Source organism: Hemitrygon akajei, chromosome 2 (assembly GCF_048418815.1).
Source record: "Hemitrygon akajei chromosome 2, sHemAka1.3, whole genome shotgun sequence".
Taxonomy (NCBI): Eukaryota; Metazoa; Chordata; class Chondrichthyes; order Myliobatiformes; family Dasyatidae; genus Hemitrygon; species Hemitrygon akajei.
The window spans coordinates 119834011-119852951 of NC_133125.1; positions in this window are offsets into that span (position 1 = coordinate 119834011).

The following is an 18941-nucleotide window of genomic DNA, read 5'->3' on the forward strand; positions in this document are numbered from 1 at the left end:
ATATACAGTTTTATATTGCATTAGTCTTAATGGGGAGGAAGTATAATGAATGGATTTATTTCTTTTAGAGCAATGACTCCCCTTAGCACTGCATATGATCTGTTGTCTATGCATACACATTGTTCTTTCTGTCTCTCTCACTGCAATGTGAATACACCAGTTAAAGCCAAATCCCGCATGTGTGCTTTTATTTAATCATTATGTATATTGTGCACAGACACAACAAGCATGGTGATTATTTTTTTCCTGTATGGCAAATTGACATATGCTCAGATTTCCTATTATTGAGTAGGAATTGATAAGATCTAGGAACTTGTCCATCAAAAATGAAACAATTAAACATGCCATCCAAATATTTAACTCAGATTGAAATTACTACAACACTAAAAGAGTTGTCTTTGGCACATTTGTTTCCACACTCACCCCAGGACACTTCATTTCCTAAACAGTTATGATTGCTGTACAGTGTGAAAATCACAACTGAATTAAATCTTATTGAAGTGGATCTGTCTTAGCTATTGCATCTATTGCTTATGTATTATTTCAATTGCTAATGAAGCAAATAAATAATTTTTTGTCAAGGAATATCATCATTTAGGTATGTCTATATATTTACTAGATGACACAGGCACTTATTTCAAAGCACAGCATGTTCATCACTTTTCTTGTGCAAAGAAAAGAGTAGGTTAATAAGGTACAGAACTGGTCCCAGATCTGGAGATCATTGTAGCTGACATCAGTGTTGTGTGCAGACTATTAATTCTGGTCAGCACCATTTATAAGTCAAAGTCTTTGCTCTCCTGTGGAGAGGATGGGCTCACAAAGTTTCTCTCAGTAGCTTATGCACCTTACATCTGTTTTTTTTTCCAGTCATTAAATATAGCTGGTTCTTGTTCTTTACAATTCTTAAATTCTGTATCTAATACTTGTCTTCATACTACGTTATTCCATTTTGTCTTAGCTTTAAATCTCTCTCAAACCTAGATTTAATGTATTGAATAGAGAAGCGACTCCAGATGTTTGAATCTCAAGCAATGAACAAGAAGCTGAAGAGTTCGGCAGCATCTGTGGAGCAAAATGGATATTTGAAGCATTGGGTGAAGAGCCTGTAATTCTTGCTTGTCATCTCAACCGAAAATACGTCAACTGTCCATTTCCCTCCATAGACAGTGCCTGATCTGCTGAGTTCTTCCAGGTATTTATTAATCATTTCAAGGTATTGAATATTTTTCAAAGTTTCACATATTTATCTCATACTGTTGGGTTAATTTCTTTCAGTTTGCAGAGTTTTATTTTAAATTTAGTGTGGTTAAGAAAGAGTTTGCCTTCACAACACCTCAAGGTGTTTTGCTGACTTCATTTTCAGACGAACTACTCTTTTTGAATGCAAATACAAAAGCCAGGTGTTGTGAATAGCCAGATGAATTGCTTTGCTGCTGCTGATTAATGGGTAATGCTGACCATGGCAGTGGAAGATTTTTCTTAATCTTATTGGGATATCTCCTGGAATATTTGCTCACATGTATTCAGAGGAAGTTGAAGCATCTTAGCTGAAAGATTAGATCCTCTGATTTCCAAACTAATATTTCATCTGGAATTCATTTGCTGAAGTTTGAAATCATGACCTGCTGTGTTTGAGTCAGGACTTATTTCACTGAAAAAGGCTGTCACTCAAATGCTTATTGCCACGTGTACAAAACATAAAAATTGACTCAATTCATTGGGATTTTAGTGTGCTTGCTAGACTTTCCTTAGCCCAGATAGAACAGCAGGTATTAAATGCTAATACTTTGAAGAGTCTGACCCTAGAAATTTGGTGTAAACTGGTTCAATGCACTGTTAGCTGGGTCAGCATACTGCATAAGACATTTCCATCTCTAGCACATGGTAATTGTAGAATGCACTTCTGATTTGGCACAAGGTATCACAACAACTGGAAAATATACTGTTAATATATGAGTGAGTATCAATTAGTTCCTAGACTATGGAATATTTAACAGGTTCAGATCGACATTTTTTTTGAATTGATGTGCTAGAATTTCAGAAATTTGGGAACTATTTTTGCTCAGTTATGTCCATGAAAATTAAGTCATTTGAGTTGACAGGTCAGTCTACTGCATTAACAAGTTACAGCTCTATCTTTACATCCAACAAAGGATCGGGTTCGATCTGGTTTTCTTAGCTAATTGCTTTGTCCTCTAAATTTCATCCATGTCTAATGAAATCCATCCGTTCATCAAAGGTATGAGTTGACCTTTAAGATAGTCCTTACTGGGTTTCCATTTAATTGCAGATAATGCAAAGGAAATATTTTGACAAAGTAAATAATAATTTAGGTTGTCTACATTTTCAAACACAAGCATTTAAACCTTTATTAATCAAGCCCATTTGTTGCCTTCTAATTGGAACAATATGTTCTTCAGGATATACCAAAGTTTCACTGATGAAAGTAGTTATCAGCTATGAAAAGCGCGATATCACTATTATCTTTATTCAGATAGGGAGGTTTTCTTTTCATTAATGTGACTGCCTTTAAAGGGTAGATCTTGCAAGATTTAATATGTTACTTACAGAAAAGAAGTACATTTCAAACAGACCACAGATTTATTAAATTTATATTCCTGCACATGGCGTGACTGGAGTTTCTTGCTTTTCAAATTCAAAGTAAATTTATTATCAAAGTATATATATGTCACATGTGCAACCCTGAGATTCGTGTATTCATACTTTTGTGGGCATAATCAATAAATTCAATAACCATAATAGAATCAATGTAAGAATACACCCAAAAGGCAGATAACTAGTATGCAAAAGACAACACATTGAGCAAATGAAGAAGAAGAAGAAGAAGAAGAAGAAGAAATAAATATTCAGACATGATATCAAGAGTCCTTGAAAGTCAGTCCATAGGTTGCGGGGACAGTTCAGTGATGTGGCAAGTGAAGTTTAATAAAGTTATCCCTGTTGGTTCAAGAACCTGATGGTTGAGTGGTAATACACGTGGCCTCCGTTTTTCAAACATTCGCTTTACAACACTCAACCATCAGGATCTTGAGTAGTAATACAGGTGGCCTCCGTTTTTCAAATGTTGGCTTTACGACAGCTCGCTGTTACGAAAGACCTACATTAGTACCTGTTTTCTGTAACCAAAGAGGATTTTCGCTTTTACGAAAAAAAGACACCCGCTTTATACGTGTGTTTACCCTGAGAAAAACTACCATGACCGTGAAGCTTTGAGTAGGCGGTTGTTTGCGCATGCGTGTACGTGTGTAGGCGTGTACGTGTGCATGTGGGTACGTGCCTATTTTTTTCTCCAAGTTGATTTTGGTTTGCTGTCTTCCTGATTCTGATAAGTGAAATTACACCATACATACAGTATATCTGCTTTAGGCTGTATGTTTATCATAACATTCCTGCTTTTACTATATGTTTGTGTTATTTTAGGTTTTATGTGTTATTTGGTATGATTTGGTGGGTTATTTTTTGGGTCTGGGAACGCTCAAAATTTTTTCCCATATACATTAATGGTAATTGCTTCTTCGCTTTACAACATTTCAACTTACAAACTGTTTCATAGGAATACTCTACCTTCGGATAGCGGGGGAAACCTGTAACGGTTTATGGACCTGGTGGTGTGATACCTAAGACTCCTGTACCTTCTTCCTGGTGGCAGTAGTGAGAAGAGAGCGTGACTTCATGTAGATGTGCTCAATGACGGGGAGGGCTTTACCTCAGATGGACAGGACTGTATCCATTAATTTTTGCAGGATTTTCCATTCAAGAAAATTGGTGTTTCCATACCAGACTGTGATGCAGCCCAATAATATACTCTCCATCACAAATCTATAGAAGCTTGTCAAAGTTTTAGATGTCACGCTGAATCTTCTCAAACTTCTATGGAAGTAGAGGCACTGCCGTGCTTTCCTCGTATTTGCACTTACGTGCTAGGCCAAGGACAGGTCCTCTGAAATGGTAACATTGATTAATTTAAAGTTGCGGAACCGCTCCACCTCTGATCCCCTGATGGGGACTGGCAAATGAACCTCTGATTTCCTCCTCCTGAGGTCAATATTCAGCTCCTTGGTTTTGCTGACATTGAAGAAGAGATTGTTTATGGCACTAGTCAGCCAGATTTTCAATCTCCCTCCTACATGCTTATTTGTCACCACCATTGACAGTGGTGTCATCAGCAAACTTAAATATGGCATCTATTCATTGTCTTTGTGTTCATAGAGAAGTTAAAATCAACTGAATAAACTATGACCAAAGTATATTTAACAAATATTAATTTCTTGTCTCTGTAATATGTAACATAAGTTTTGTGCTTCCTTGCACATAATAAAAATTATAACTTATTTTATCAGCCTAAATGATGTAGATGGTGCTGGTCCAATTTTTGCTGCTTACTTCCAATGAGTAGACATAGCAAGATATTTCCAAAGGTCCAAGTAACTCTAAATTCTTTTCCAGGTTGTGCTGCTATTCCCTTAGATCAACTATCTCTTAATCACTGATGACATGCTGGTGACATTAAACCTGATTCTGATGATGAATTGAATTTGACCCTTGATACCGCACCAAGAAATTTTGAACAAGTTGCCAGTGCATGTGACATCCCCATGCTTTACCCTGTTGAGGTACTGAATGAGAAATTTTCCTCATCTGCCAGGGTAAAAATAAAACATGGGGTGGTAGTATTGGGAATGGGTATGAACAGGGTCAATCTGTTGTGAGAGTAGCTGGTATTGGCTATTAGTTAACCCACACCTCATCCTGCAAAGCTGACACTTAAAAACAAACTGAGTTTGAAGTGAAATTCTAAAACTGACTGGATAATGGACATTCGCACATGGAAAGAACTATCAACAAATATCCTGAGATTAGGACTGAAATACTGTGTTTTTGTTTTCCGTCATTTTCACAATACGGAGCTTGGCTTGCAATTTTTTTTGTATATACATATATATATATATTTTCTTGTTTGTTTTTAATATCAATTTCTTTTCTAATATCTTTTCTCAGCTAAACAAATTCATGCAAACCATGCTATATACCATTCAGATTTTATCTCTTGTCAAGCCTACATAACAGGGTGATGTCACAAAAGAGATTTTTGGAAGAAGATAGTGGTGAACAGATGGACTCCAAATTAGTGATCTATTATATATGCATTTGTTTGCATCTGAAAAAGTTGAGGACCAGGTTACCCATTGAGCCATGGATTCAATTCAAAAGGAAGGTTAAAAAAAATCCTGCAGTTTTAGCATCATTATTTCTGTACATAATTTTAAATTAATTTACCTGCTGGGAAACTGACAGGTTAGATGCAATCATGGTTGGCTTTCAGTTAAATGCAAATAAAAATGTGAGACAGGTGTCAGTCATTTCATTGTATTCCCTACGTTTCAATTGGTCAATTTAGGTTAAAATAAATACCTGAAGCTGTCTGCATCTTGAAATTCACCTTTGCCAAGAACTGAAATACCAGACCAAATTGCTTTGCAAACCTTTCAACGGATATGCAGTGGCTAATTGCTTCCACTTCCATTTGAAAACTTGCAGAAATACTACCTCTTGTTTATATTGTGTTTTTCTTTAAATATTAATTTCCAGATGTTTGCTTTTATTGTCCAGTAAATTGGCAGTGCAGTCCTGTGAGAGTTAACTGAACAATGAAGGAGGCTTCCTCTTAAATGCTTAACTTATGGACTAACTAAATAGGTAACACTAACAACTTTGTTTTCCTCATTTGCTAAAAGCCCGCAGAGCAAACGTATTTGATCTAAGAAATAAAGCCAGCATGAATCCCAAAAGACAAAATGGAAAATGGGTAAATCTGCTGACTTAACAAATTGCAATGTTTATCATAGAATCTCACAGGAAGACAGTCCAGAAAGAGATCGCTGAGCCAAGTTCTGCAACACTTTTACATATAAATTACTTTGACTTGAAGTCCAAAAGTAATTCTCATGGGGGAAAATATAAATTTACTGTTTGCTCAGTAAATGTTTTAAGGAACCTGACAAAATATTGTAAAATTAGAGAAGAATATTTACTATGTTCTAAATCAGTCAGTGGCCTCAACATGATTGGAACTGTGCATGTGAATTTTCTGTTCAGTCCTCAGACACTATTTAACTCTTCATGGCTGATCCTCATTTCTACTTGCTTTGGTTTCTTTATTCCTAGTCATCCTTTCCAATAACTGTTTACCAATAATAGTATTAACATTTTAAATTGATCTAGCTACAAAGGATTTTTGGAAATATAATGCTCTAGATTCCCATGAAACTTTGTATGAAAAGCATCATAATACCTTAAGACATAGGAACAGAATTAGGCCATTCAACCCATCATATCTGCTCCACTATTCTATCATGGCTGATCCTGGATCCCACTCAACCCCATACACCTGCATTCTCACCATATCCTTGATGCCCTGTCTGATCAGGAAAAAAATCATCTTCTGCCTTAAGTATACACACAGACTTTGCCTCCACCACTGTCTGTGGCAGAGCATTCCACAGATTTACTACTGTCTGGCTAAAAGAACAATTCCTCCTTACCTTTGTTCTAAATTGTCACCCCTCAATTTTGAGGCCGTGCCCTCTAGTTCTGGGTACCCCCTCCATGGGAAGCATCCTTTCCATATCCACCCTATCTACACCTTTCAACATTCAATCATACAAGGCCTGGCTCTGTTTCAAAGTTCTTTTTTGTTTGGGTTTGGACCACCATCAGTTTTTTCCTTAAAAGGCAGCTAAGTGTGTTTGTTCTTAATTACTTATTATCTCTAAGGAAGTTAGTACAACATATCTTCAGGTTTTTGGTCCTGGCATTAATCTGGTGAATCTGGGCTTTGTTCCCACCCCACTGCTGTGTCCAAGTTGTACAGGTTCTTCCATTTCGTTACAAAATAAAGTGTAAATGGAATGGAACACTGTAAAATTGTCAGGAAAAAAAAAAGTAAGGGAAACAACCAAATGTACTTGGACTGAGACCCTTTCCTGAAGGAGCTCCCATTACTTAGGGTACATTAATGAATCTTTACAAACCATATGCACCTTTGATGACAGAAACCTTTGAAAGGGCATCTCATTGGTCTCATGTTCACTTAGTATTTATGCACAGCAAATTACTGTCTTTGTGTTGACACTTCTGTGGCATTTAGCTCCTTTGCTGAAACCTGTTCCAACATGTGAAGTTAGTTTTGCTGAACTGAGGATAATCATTACCAAGTTAGTAGTGTGAGTAGTGTGATTACTCGAGTTGCATATGACTTCCTTCTCATAGGTTGTCTATCAGTGGGTCTTCAGATACTGCCACAGGACTTAATCTGTGGTGTTAGGGTGAGCTTCCCTTTAAAGGAGAATGTCTGTGCATGGCTTTGATTAATGTGGGGAGGCTGACGCATGGTCAGTCACCAGGTGGTCCTTGACAGCTTGGGGTCCAGAAGGCTGGGGCCCTTTCCTGCTACAGTATCACATCACCTTCACTGCCATTGTGATGTTTCATTATCTACTGCCACCTCCACTGTTGAGGTATAGAACCTCCTCCTTGGCTTTGCCACCATGAGTGACCCTACCAGCAGCTAAACGCCAGATGGTATTACTCTCAGGATCTCAGGAACTCTCAAGCCTCTCCACCATGACAAGGTGATGATTCTTTTTGAAGGCTAAGTTAGTATAAACTGATGTCACTATCAGTGACTCTTTCCCTTGACTTTCTACAGTAATGATAATTAGCCAGAGTAAATTTGTACAGTATTTACTGAATACCGTAAGACCATAAGATATAGGAGCTGAACTAGGCCATTCAACCCATCTAGTCTGCACCGCCATTCCACACAACGGCCGATCCCAGATCGCACACAACCCCATACACCCGCCTTCTCGCCATATCCTTTGATGCCCTGACCGATCAGGAAATGATCAACTTCTACCTTAAACTTGGACTGGGCCTCCACCACAGTCTGTTGCAGAGCGTCCCATGGATTTACTACTCTCTGGCTAAAAAAAAATCCTCCTTACCTCTGTTCTGAAGGGTCGGCCCTCAACTTTGAAGCTGTGCTCTCTAGTTCAGGATACCCCCAGCATAGGAAACATCCTCTCCACATCCACCCTTCTGGTACTTTCAATATTCAGTAGGTTTCAATGAGATTCCCCCAACCCACGCATTCTTCTCAATTCCAGTGAGTACAAGCCTGAAGATACTAAACGCCCCTTTTATGTTAACCCCTTCATTCCTGAAATCGTCCTCATGAACCTCCTCTGGACTCTCTCCAAAGACAACACATCCTTTCTGAGATATGGGGACCAAAACTGTTGATAATACTTCAAGTGTGACCTGACTAGTATTTTATAAAGGCTCAGGATAGTTCCCTTGCTTTTATATTTGATTCCCCTTGAAATAACTGCCAACATTACATTTGCCTTCTTAACCACAGACTCAACCTGTAAATTAACCTTCTGGGAGTCTTATACGAGGACTTCCAAGTCCCTCCACACCTCTGGTGTTTGAACCTTCTCCCCATTTAGATTATAGTCCACACTATTGTTCCTTTTATCAAAATGCATTATCATATATATCTCAACACTGTATTCCATCTGCCACTTTTTTGCCCATTCTTCCTATTTGTCAGTCCTGCTTCCTCAGCACCACCTACCTCTCCACCTATGTTGTATCATTTCCAAATTTTGCAACAAAGCCATCAATTCCATTATCTAAATCATTGACAAACAATGTGCAAAGTAACAGTCCCAATACTGACCTCTGAGCAACATCACCAGCCACCAGCAGCCAACCAGAAAAGGCCCCTTTTATTCCCACTTGCTGCCTCCTGCCTGTCAGCCATTCCACTATCCATGCCGGTATTTTTCCAGTAACACCATCGGATTTTATCTTGTTCAGCAATTTTATGCGTGGCACTTTATCAAAAGCCTTTTGAAAATCTGAGTAAATGACATCCACTACCTCTCCTTTGTCCACCCTGCTTGTTACTTCCTCGTGGAACTCTAACAGATTTGTCAGGCAAGATTTTCCTTTACAGAAACCATGCTGTCTTTGACTTGTTTTATCACATGTCTCTGGGTACCTCAAAACATCATCCTTAATAATAGACTCCAACACTTTTCCAACCATTGAGATTAGGCTAACTGGCCTTTCTTTTGTCTTCTTCCCTTCTTAAAGAGAGCAATGACATTTGCAATTTCCTTTCCTCTGGGACTATGCCAGAATCAACTGCTTCCTGAAAGATTGTGACAAATGCATCCATTACCTCTTCAGCAACCTCTCTCAGGACTCTGGGATGTAGTCCATCTGGCCCGAGTGACTTATTCACCTCAAGACCTTTCAGTTTTCTTAGCAGTTTTTCCTTTGTAATAGTAATGGCACTCGCTCCTACTCCCTGACACTCACATATATCTGGCACACTGTTAGCAAATTCCACAGTGCAGACAAATGTATAGTACCCATTAAGTTCATCTGCCATTTCTTTGTCACCCCCTATTACTATCTCACAAGCATCATTCTCCAGTGGTCCAACATCAACTTTCACCCCCACTTTTACTCTTAATATTACGGAAAAAAATTTTGATATCCTGCTTTATTGGTTAGCCTGCGCTCATATTTCATCTTGTCTCTTCTTATAGCTTTCTTAGTAGCATTTTATTGGATTTTACAAGTTTCCCAATCATCTGACTTTCCACTTACTTCTGCTACTTTATGTGCCCTTTCCTTGGCTTTTATGCAATCATTTACTTCTTTTGTCAGCCACAGTTGCCTACTTCTGGCATTTGAGATCTTTTTTCACTGTGGGACATAGTTATCCTCTGCCTTGTGAAGAATTCTCAGAAACTTCAGCCATCTCTGATTTGCCACCAGTATCCTCCTCTAATCCACTTGGGCAAGCTCCTCTCTCTTGCCTCTACAATTCCCTTTATTCCATTGTGATACTAATGCATATGAGTTAGGCTTCTCTCTCTCATATTTCGGTATGAGTTGAATCATATTATGATCACTGCCTCCTAAGGGTTCGTTTGTGTTAAGATCCCTCATAAGAGCTGGGTTAGTACATAACACCCGGTCTCAGACAGCCCTTCTCCAAGTAGCTCAAGCACAAGCTGCTCTACAAAGCCATCTAGTAAGCATTCGACAAATTGAAGAGCATTTTTATCTGTTCTACCACAGTTGTTCTACAGTTAAATATGCTAATTGTGCTTCTTTCCTTGTTATATTTTTTGTGAGCTTAAATATCCCTTGCTAATGTCATTCAGTTGAGGAAAAAAAATCACAGCACAAAACTGACCATAAACAGGCACTAAACTGGATTTTTCCTTTAGATTGCAGCAGTGACATACATATAAGTTGACAAAACTCAAAAGCATGATGAAAAATGAGAACAACTCTATCAAATTTGCAGTGAGGGAACAAATTCATCTTCCATTTTATGTATCAATTGTACAAAATTGCAGAACACTTTTTCCAAAACACCATTCCTCCACACCCATTAATTTCAATAGAAACTAAATCGCTTTGGTGGAGTTCAATGACAAACTAAATACTTAATGTACGTCAACAAAGAAGCTGAGAAGTGGAAGCAGTAATAGATGTAACATCAACCAAGCATGCTTCACATTCATTATAGGCTCAAGTCTAGTTTACTGTTTGATCCTCAATATAATAATAGGATTAAAACTGTCTGAAATATTTATTTAAACATTTTTGCATGGAAATATGTCATTTGACAGGGACTCACCGTTCTCCCTATAAGCTGTTCTTCTGCATTGAAATGAATAGGCTCGTTAGTCATATTAAGTATATTGAAGGACAGGTTCAGCAGAAAGTTTTCTAGCATAACTGATGATGAATTACTGTGAGTTTGCACTCCCAGATTGCCATGGTTAATCTAATTTCAGAGCACAGTCTGGAAGTTCCCAGTATATAGCTGCCTATGTTATTTGTGTTCATGCTTTTATCAAGGAAAAGTTATTAACTAAAATTTTACATTGAGATTTAAATATCAGAGAAAATGTGTTTTAAAGAAATGGCTGAAAGTGGAAAAAGGATGAAAATCTCTGGAAATTCCAAAGATGATGTCATTGGTTTGTGAATTAGTGATGTTTTTGGACAGGGAAAAGATTGAAATGGAGGAAGAGGCAGCCACTTTAGTGATTTGGAACATAGAACAAGGATGAATAAAGCTTCGAAACAGGCCATTCAGCCCAGAATGCTGTATCGAGCCAGCTAAAAAGCAAATCAAAAATACCCAAACACTAATCTTTCTGAGCTGGCCGGTGGTGCAGTGGTGTCAAAGAACCATAGAACATTACAGCACAGAAACAGGCCTTTTGGCCTTTCTTGGCTGTGCTGAACCATTTTTCTGCCTAGTCCCACTGACCTGCACCTGGGCCATATCCCTCCAAACCCCTCTCATCCATATACCTGTCCAAGTTTTTCTTAAATGTCAAAAGTGAGCCTGCATTCACTGCTTCATCTGGCAGCTCATTGCACACTCCCACCACTCTCCGCATGAAGAAGCCCCCACCAATATTACCTTTAAACTTTTTCCCCTTCACCCTTAACCCATGACCTCTGTTTTTTTTTCTCCCCTGGCCTCAGTGGAAAAAGCCTGCTTGCATTCACTCTATCTATACCCATCATAATTTTATACACCTCTATCAAATCACCCCTCATTCTCCTACACACCAGGGAATAAAGTCCTAACCTATTCAACCTTTCTCTGTGACTCAGTTTCTCAAGTCCCGGCAACATCCTTGTAAACCTTCTCTGCACTCTTTCAACCTTATTAATATCCTTCCTGTAATTAGGTGACCAAAACTGCACACAATACTCCAAATTTGGTCTCACCAATGTCTTATACAACCTCACCACTATATTCCAACTCTTATACTCAATACTTTGATTTATAAAGGCCAATGTACCAAAAGCTTTCTTTACAACCCTATCTACTTGTGAAGTCACTTTTAGGGAATTATGTATCTGTACTCCCAGATCCCTCTGTTCTACTGCACTCCTCAGTGTCCTACCATTCACCTTGTATGTTCTACCTTGGTTTGACCTTCTGAAGTGCAATACCTCACACTCAGTCAACACCAAACTTCAAGGCAAGTGGACCCGGATTTGAATCTGGCCAGCTCCTTGCAGGCTTTCTAACTCTGCTAGGTTGTGTGACAAGCTAGCAACTTGACCTAGTAAATACACACAAAATGCTAAAGAAATGGCAAAGTTCCCATCTGATGTGCCACAAGGTGTGGAAAGGCATAACAACTAATGTCCATATCCCCCATCCTCTTTACATCCATGTGCCTATTCAAATGTCTCTTAAAAGCCTTTAACCTATTTGCTTCTACCACCATACCAGGCAGTGCATGCCAGGCATCTATGACAACTTACCCCTCACATTCCTTTTGAACCTACGCCCACTCATATTCAATGTATGCTCTCTGGTATTAGATTTTTCAACCCTGGAAAACAGATACTCTCTGTCCACTCTATCTATGCCTCTCATAATCTTGTAAACTGCTGTCAGATCTCCCACAGCTTTGACAGCTCTGGAGAAAACAACCCATGTTTATCCATCCTCTCATGATAGCACTTGCCCTCTAAACCAGGCAGCATCCTGCAGCACATTCTGCAGCCTCTCCAAATCCTCAACATCTTTCCTATAGTGGGTCAATCAGAACTGTACACAATATTCCAGATGAGACCTATCCAGAGCTTTACAAAGTTGCAACGTAACCTGACTTTTGAACTCAATGCCTCGACTTATAAAAGCAAGCATTCCATAAGCCTTCTTATCCACCTTAACGAGCTGTGCAGCTGTTTTCAAGGAGGTATGAACTTATATCCCAAGATCTCTCTGCTCAGCAACACTGTTAAGAATCTTGCCCTTAGCAATGTACCATTTCCTTGCAATATAGCTCACATATACTTCCCAGGATTTTCCCTTGTTCCCTTCTTAAATAGGGGTACAACATTAGCCACTCGCCAGTCCTCCGGGACTTCACCTGTACGTAGAGAGGATACAAAGATACTCGTCAAGGGCACAACAACATCTTGCCTTCTTCAATAACCTGGAATAAATTGCATCAGGTCCTGGACACTTATCCACCTTAATACTCATTAGGAGGCTCAACACTTCCTCCTCTTTGACCTCTAATGCCCTAACGTGTTTATATGCTCAGCACTGGTCTCCTGGTCCTCCATATCTTTTTCCTTGGTAAATATTAAAGTACTGCTGAAGTACCTCACTCACATTCTCTGCATTCAAACAAGTGTTTCTCCCTTTATTTTTGAGTGGTCCCACACACACCCTAGTTATCCTTTTACTCTTGATGTATGTACAGAATGCCTTGGGATCCTACTTGCGGAGGAATCTTCATGGCCTCTCCTGGCTTTCCTAATTCCCTTCTTTAGCTTTTTTCTGGCATCTTTATAATCCTCAGGTGCTTCATTTAACCCAGACATCTGAAACTTTACATTCTTTTCCTTTTTCTTCTTGATTAAATTCATCACTTATCTGGATATCCAAGGCTCTCTGATCTTTCCATCCCCGTCCTTCCTTTTAACAGGAACATACCTTTCCTGTATTCTGTGCAATTAATCCAATTAATCTTGAAACACCCTCCACATGTCTGATGTGGACTTGCCAGAGAAAAGGTGTTCCCAATTAATATTTCTTAGCTCCTGCCTAATGCCCTTATAAGTTGCCCTACTCCGCTTTAGAACTCTCCCACAAAAACAATACCTATCCTTATGTATAGCTATCCTGAAAGGTAAGGAGTTGTGATCACTGTTCCCTAACTGCTCACCCACTGAGAGGTCGGTCACCTGGCCAGGCTCATTACCCAACACCAGATGCAATACGGCCCCTCCTTTCACTAGACTGTCCGCATATTGATTTAATAAACCTTCCCGGATGCACTGAGCCACAGACAAAACAGAAGACAATTCATATAGGAGGTAAATGGAACAATGTAACAGAAAAATTGCTTTAAAAGCAGTGGCAAATTTTCCAAATAAAGAAAGAAAACTATAAATCTCCATATTTACTGGATCAGAGATCAAGTTTTAGAGGTTTGTATGCCTGGCTATACGCCTTAATTAGCAGGATTGTTGTTTGCACAAGCAGCACTGTATTGAATTCACAGGTTCACATTTGTGCAGAAATTAACTTTAAAGACCAGGGAGATCAGGAAGTATGAACCGACTACCACCATTCTGCAAAATGACAGAACAAGGTCATCCTCAAACCTTTTTATTAATGGAACTTATCTTAAAAAATATAGAGTATATTTTCAGTCAAAAATTCAAAACTAAAAATTTGTGAGTTTGTTCAGTAAATGATAGCCTTTACTGGGAAGGGGCTGATACTTTTTCTCTCTGAGTGCACCAGGACTTTTTATTAGATATTGAGCTATGCCAGGTCAACCAAGCAAAAGACTTTCAAAATCAATTGATCCCAACCATGTGCATGCAGTCTTTCAAACTACCTGCCCCAAATTAGCACACCACATGTAAAATATTAATATATGGCCTGAGCAACTTTAATCCACAAAACTGACAGAAAGGTCAAATCCTTTTACTCACTTAGTTGCATGTGAACATATGGTATTTGTCCAGCACACTTTCCAACACGACATGTTTTACTGTTGTATTCTGCTTTCTATCCTAGGAAAACAGCTGGATTTACAAGCTCTTCCATGGGAAAACTAAAGATAGCGCAAACCAGACAGTTCCCATTAGTGTGTGAAAAACCGAGATTTTGAGTTTGTACTGCTTATTGATGACAAGAATGTCATAGCAGTATATAAAAGAGGCTAGTAATAGGAGAGTCACTACTTTACTATACCACTTGCAAAAGCACACTTCACTAAAGCATAGGACTGCTCACAAATTTGGTGTCCTCATTTTATTCCATTGCCTCCACTCCCACTTCTCCCCTCCTGACACAGGTTGAGAACTCTACAATTGTGCATTAAAGAACTAAACATAATTGAATGTACTTGAATGAGGTCTAAGTACTAGCCAATTTGATGAGGAAGCTTAAGGTAAAGGAACGCTTAGGAGTCAGAGATTGCAAGTTAGAAATCACCCTGAAATTTGAGAGCAAGTGGCTAAAATCAGATGTATTGGTAGTGCAATGGAGTAAAGGGAACTACAGAGGCATGAGAGACGAGATGGCCTCTCTCATGATCGGAAGGGGACACCATGATGGATATTCACTTTCCAGGGCCAGGAGGCTTATTGACAATCTCAGAATTCTAGCACAACAGCATAACTTTTCCAAAGGGGCAGAGTTTTTTTGTGACTTCTGAAAAATATTCCTTGCTCAGTTTCTTCTTGTAAGCAATAATCAGTCTTTATTTATTAATGTTAGAAGCACGGCTTTGCAAACATTATTGTTTACTGATCACGGGCTGTTACTCCACAGCAGGGCTGACTGCTCAAGAGATTGATTTCCAAAGTGAAGTGATGATGAGGCTTCTTGTCTTCATTAGCCAAACACATGTACTTAGCACATGAAACATGATCCAAGCCATAGCTAATCTATTAATGTATCACATAGGAATTTTGAAGAACAAGAAACTAACTTCTATTGAATATAATGTGGTTAATTGCATAATGGCGCTGATGTTTTTGCAATAGTTCAACTAAGCTATAATGTTTTGTTGATGAATTTCATTTGTATTCACTGTCTAAAGGCTCATGCTAAAAGTGTCCAACCAGCATTGATGGTTTCCAGTTGCCTTGATACCGTTTCATCATGACCTCAATGGCCAAGTGAAACCTTTCATCATGCTCATCACTGACAGCACTAGGATCTGCAGGGAAGATGTCTGAATGGGAATGCAAAAAATGAAACTTTAAGGACATATTGCACTTCATGGTTTTGAATGTCTTAAACATGTTGTCAAATAGCTGTACGTAGTTTGATACTCTGTAGTTTCCAAGAAAATTTTCAACAACATCCTTGAATGCCTTCCATGTGATTTTCTTCAGTCCCACTAGGGGTTCTTTAAATGGTTTTTATTGATGGAGTGTTTAATTTGTGGACCCACAAAATGCTTTCATTAATCATGACATCAGTTATTCCAACATCCACAGATTTTCATGTGCTTACATCAGTTATTCTGACTTGGATTATGAATTAAAATAACAAATATAGCATTTTCAGAAAAATGGCGTATTATAGAGAGTTTTCTCGGCAATATTCATGATCAGCAGCACAAAATTCATCAGATACAGAAAGCAAAATCTTTGTTGTTCAGTGTAATTTGTTTGCCTGCAACTGGTTGGAATGTCCTTTTACTTCATAAGAATTGTACCTTTGTTTGAAAGTTGTTTGTTAGTTATAAATCTTCTGTAATTTGGACACTTTTTATAAAACAATTTTAAATCTGTGTTAAGGACAATGGGTTGAAAATTAAAAGTGCATCATTCAAAAATAAAATAAATGTTTTTTAAACTACTTTGTTAGCTGGAAGTGCCTCCTCCTATGTGGGGTGGGGGGGTTGGGTTAGCTGGAATAAATGCTCAGGTTGAGGGTTTTGGAAACTAGACTTTGCTTCAGAGACTAGAAAGTGAAGTAAGCTAGTACTTGAAGAGTGGGTGGTACTAGTATAACTACCCTATAGTGTGGGTAGCTGTAGATACTGTATCTATATCAGATAGGACATAAAACATTTTGAATTCAGGGCATTGCAGACAGTAAACCCAATACCATCACAACACTAGCAGGAATGATGGTAGAGCAGCAATGGCTGGAGTTTCTGGGACCAATACAGAAGGAGCAGGATTGATACATCCCAAAGAAGAATTATTCTAAAGACAGGATGAGGAAACTGTCGCTGACAAAGTAAATCAAAGACAGCATAAGTGCAAAATAGGGGGCAAATAGTATTGAAAAAATTGTGGGGATTTAGAGGATTGGGAAGCATTTAAAAACCATGAAAGTTGACTAAAAATGAGAGACAAGATGAAATATGAAGGTAAGCTAGCCAATAATATAAAAGAGGAGACCAAAAGATTTTTTGGATATTTAAAGAGTAAAAGAGAAGCAGAGTGGACATTGGACATCACTGAGAGTCAGTTACCATTACTAAGGAGAAGGTGCATAGGAAGCTGAAATGATTGAAGGTACCTAAATCAAATGGACCAGATTGACTACACCTGAGGATTCTGAAAGAGGTAACTGAAAAGAATGTGGCGGCATTAGCTGCAATTTCCAAGAATCATAAGGAATTGGAATGGGTCTGGAAGACCGGAAAATTGCAAATGTCTCCCCATTATTTTTAAAAGAAAGGGAAACAAAAGACAGAAGATTATAAGCCCGTTTGCCTGATTTCAGTGCTTGGCAAGCTGTTAGAGTCCAATATTAATGATAAGGCCTTTGGGGTACTGGAGATACATAATAAAATAGGCTGAAGTCACCTTAGGAGGAAATCTTGCCCAACAAATCTGTTGGAATTCTTTGAAGAAATTACAGGCAGGATAGACATTGGGGAGTCAGTGGATGCTGTATGCTTGTATTTTCAGAAGGTCTTTGACAAAATCACACCCATGAAGCTGCTAAGCATGATAAGAGTCCATAGTACCACAGGAAGTACACTAGCAAGGATAGTAATTAGCTGATTAGTAGAAAGCAAAGAGTAGGAACAAAGGGGGCCTTTTCTGGTTGGCTGCTGGTAACTAGTAGTGCTCTGCAAGGGTCAATATTGGGTGTACTTTTTCATGTTATATGTTAATGTTCTGGATGATGGAATTGTGGTCAATACAAAGATAGGTGCAGGGTTAGGTAGTCTTGTGGAAGCAGGAGGACTTGAACAAATAAGGAGAATGGGCAAAGACATGGCAGATGAAATACAGTGCACAGAAATGTGTGGTCATGTGCTTAGGTAGAAGAAATAAAGGTGTAGACTAATTTCTAAATGTAGAGCAAATTCAGAAACTTGAGGTGCTAAGGGACTTGAGAATCCTAGTGCAAGAATCCCTGAAGAGTTACTTGCAGGTTCAGTCACTAGTGGGGAAGGAAAACGCAACGTTTGCATTTATTTCAAGAGGACTAAAATAGAAAAGTAAGGATGTGATGTTAAGGCATTAATCAGGTCATATCTGGAGCATTGTGAACAGCTTTGAGCCCCTTATCTAATAAGGGATGTATTGGCACTGGAGGTTCACTAGAGTGATCCTGGAATGAAAAGGTTAGCATATGTGGAGCATTTGACGGCACTGAGTCTGTGCTCATAAGAGATTAGAAAAATGAGGGAGGATTATATTAAAACCTACCAAATATTGAAAGGTGTAGAGAGAGTGGATGTGCAGAGGACGCTCACAATAACGGGAGAGTCTAGGACCAGAGAGCACAGCTTCAGAGTACAAGGACATGATTTAGGATGGAGATGAGGAGGAATTTCTTTAGCCAGGGGGTGGTGAATTTGTGAAATTCATTGTGACAGATGGCTGTGGGGGTTAAGTCATTGGATATATATGAAGCAGAGATTGACAGGTTCTTGATTGGAAGAAAAGGCAGAAGAATGGGATTGAGAGAGAAATTGAATCACCCATGGTTGAATGGAGGAATAGACTCATGTGCTGAATGGCCTAATTCTGCTCCTTTATCTTATGGTTTTATTGTTTAATGGCCTCAATATTGCTGTGCAATAGGCACTAAATTAATGAGCCTAAATTTAATTTTTCTCAGATTCCCTTGTTTTGAATTATGATCATAAAACCTTCTGGCCCAAGGAGCCCTCACTGCCCAATTACACCCATATATCCAAATAACCTTCCAACCTGTAAGTGTTTGGAAAGTGGGAGGAAACTGGAACACCTGGAGAAAACCACACAATCAAGGGTAGTATATATAGGCTCCTTGGAGACAGTGGCAGAATCGTAGCTTAGTGCTAACCACTACGCAA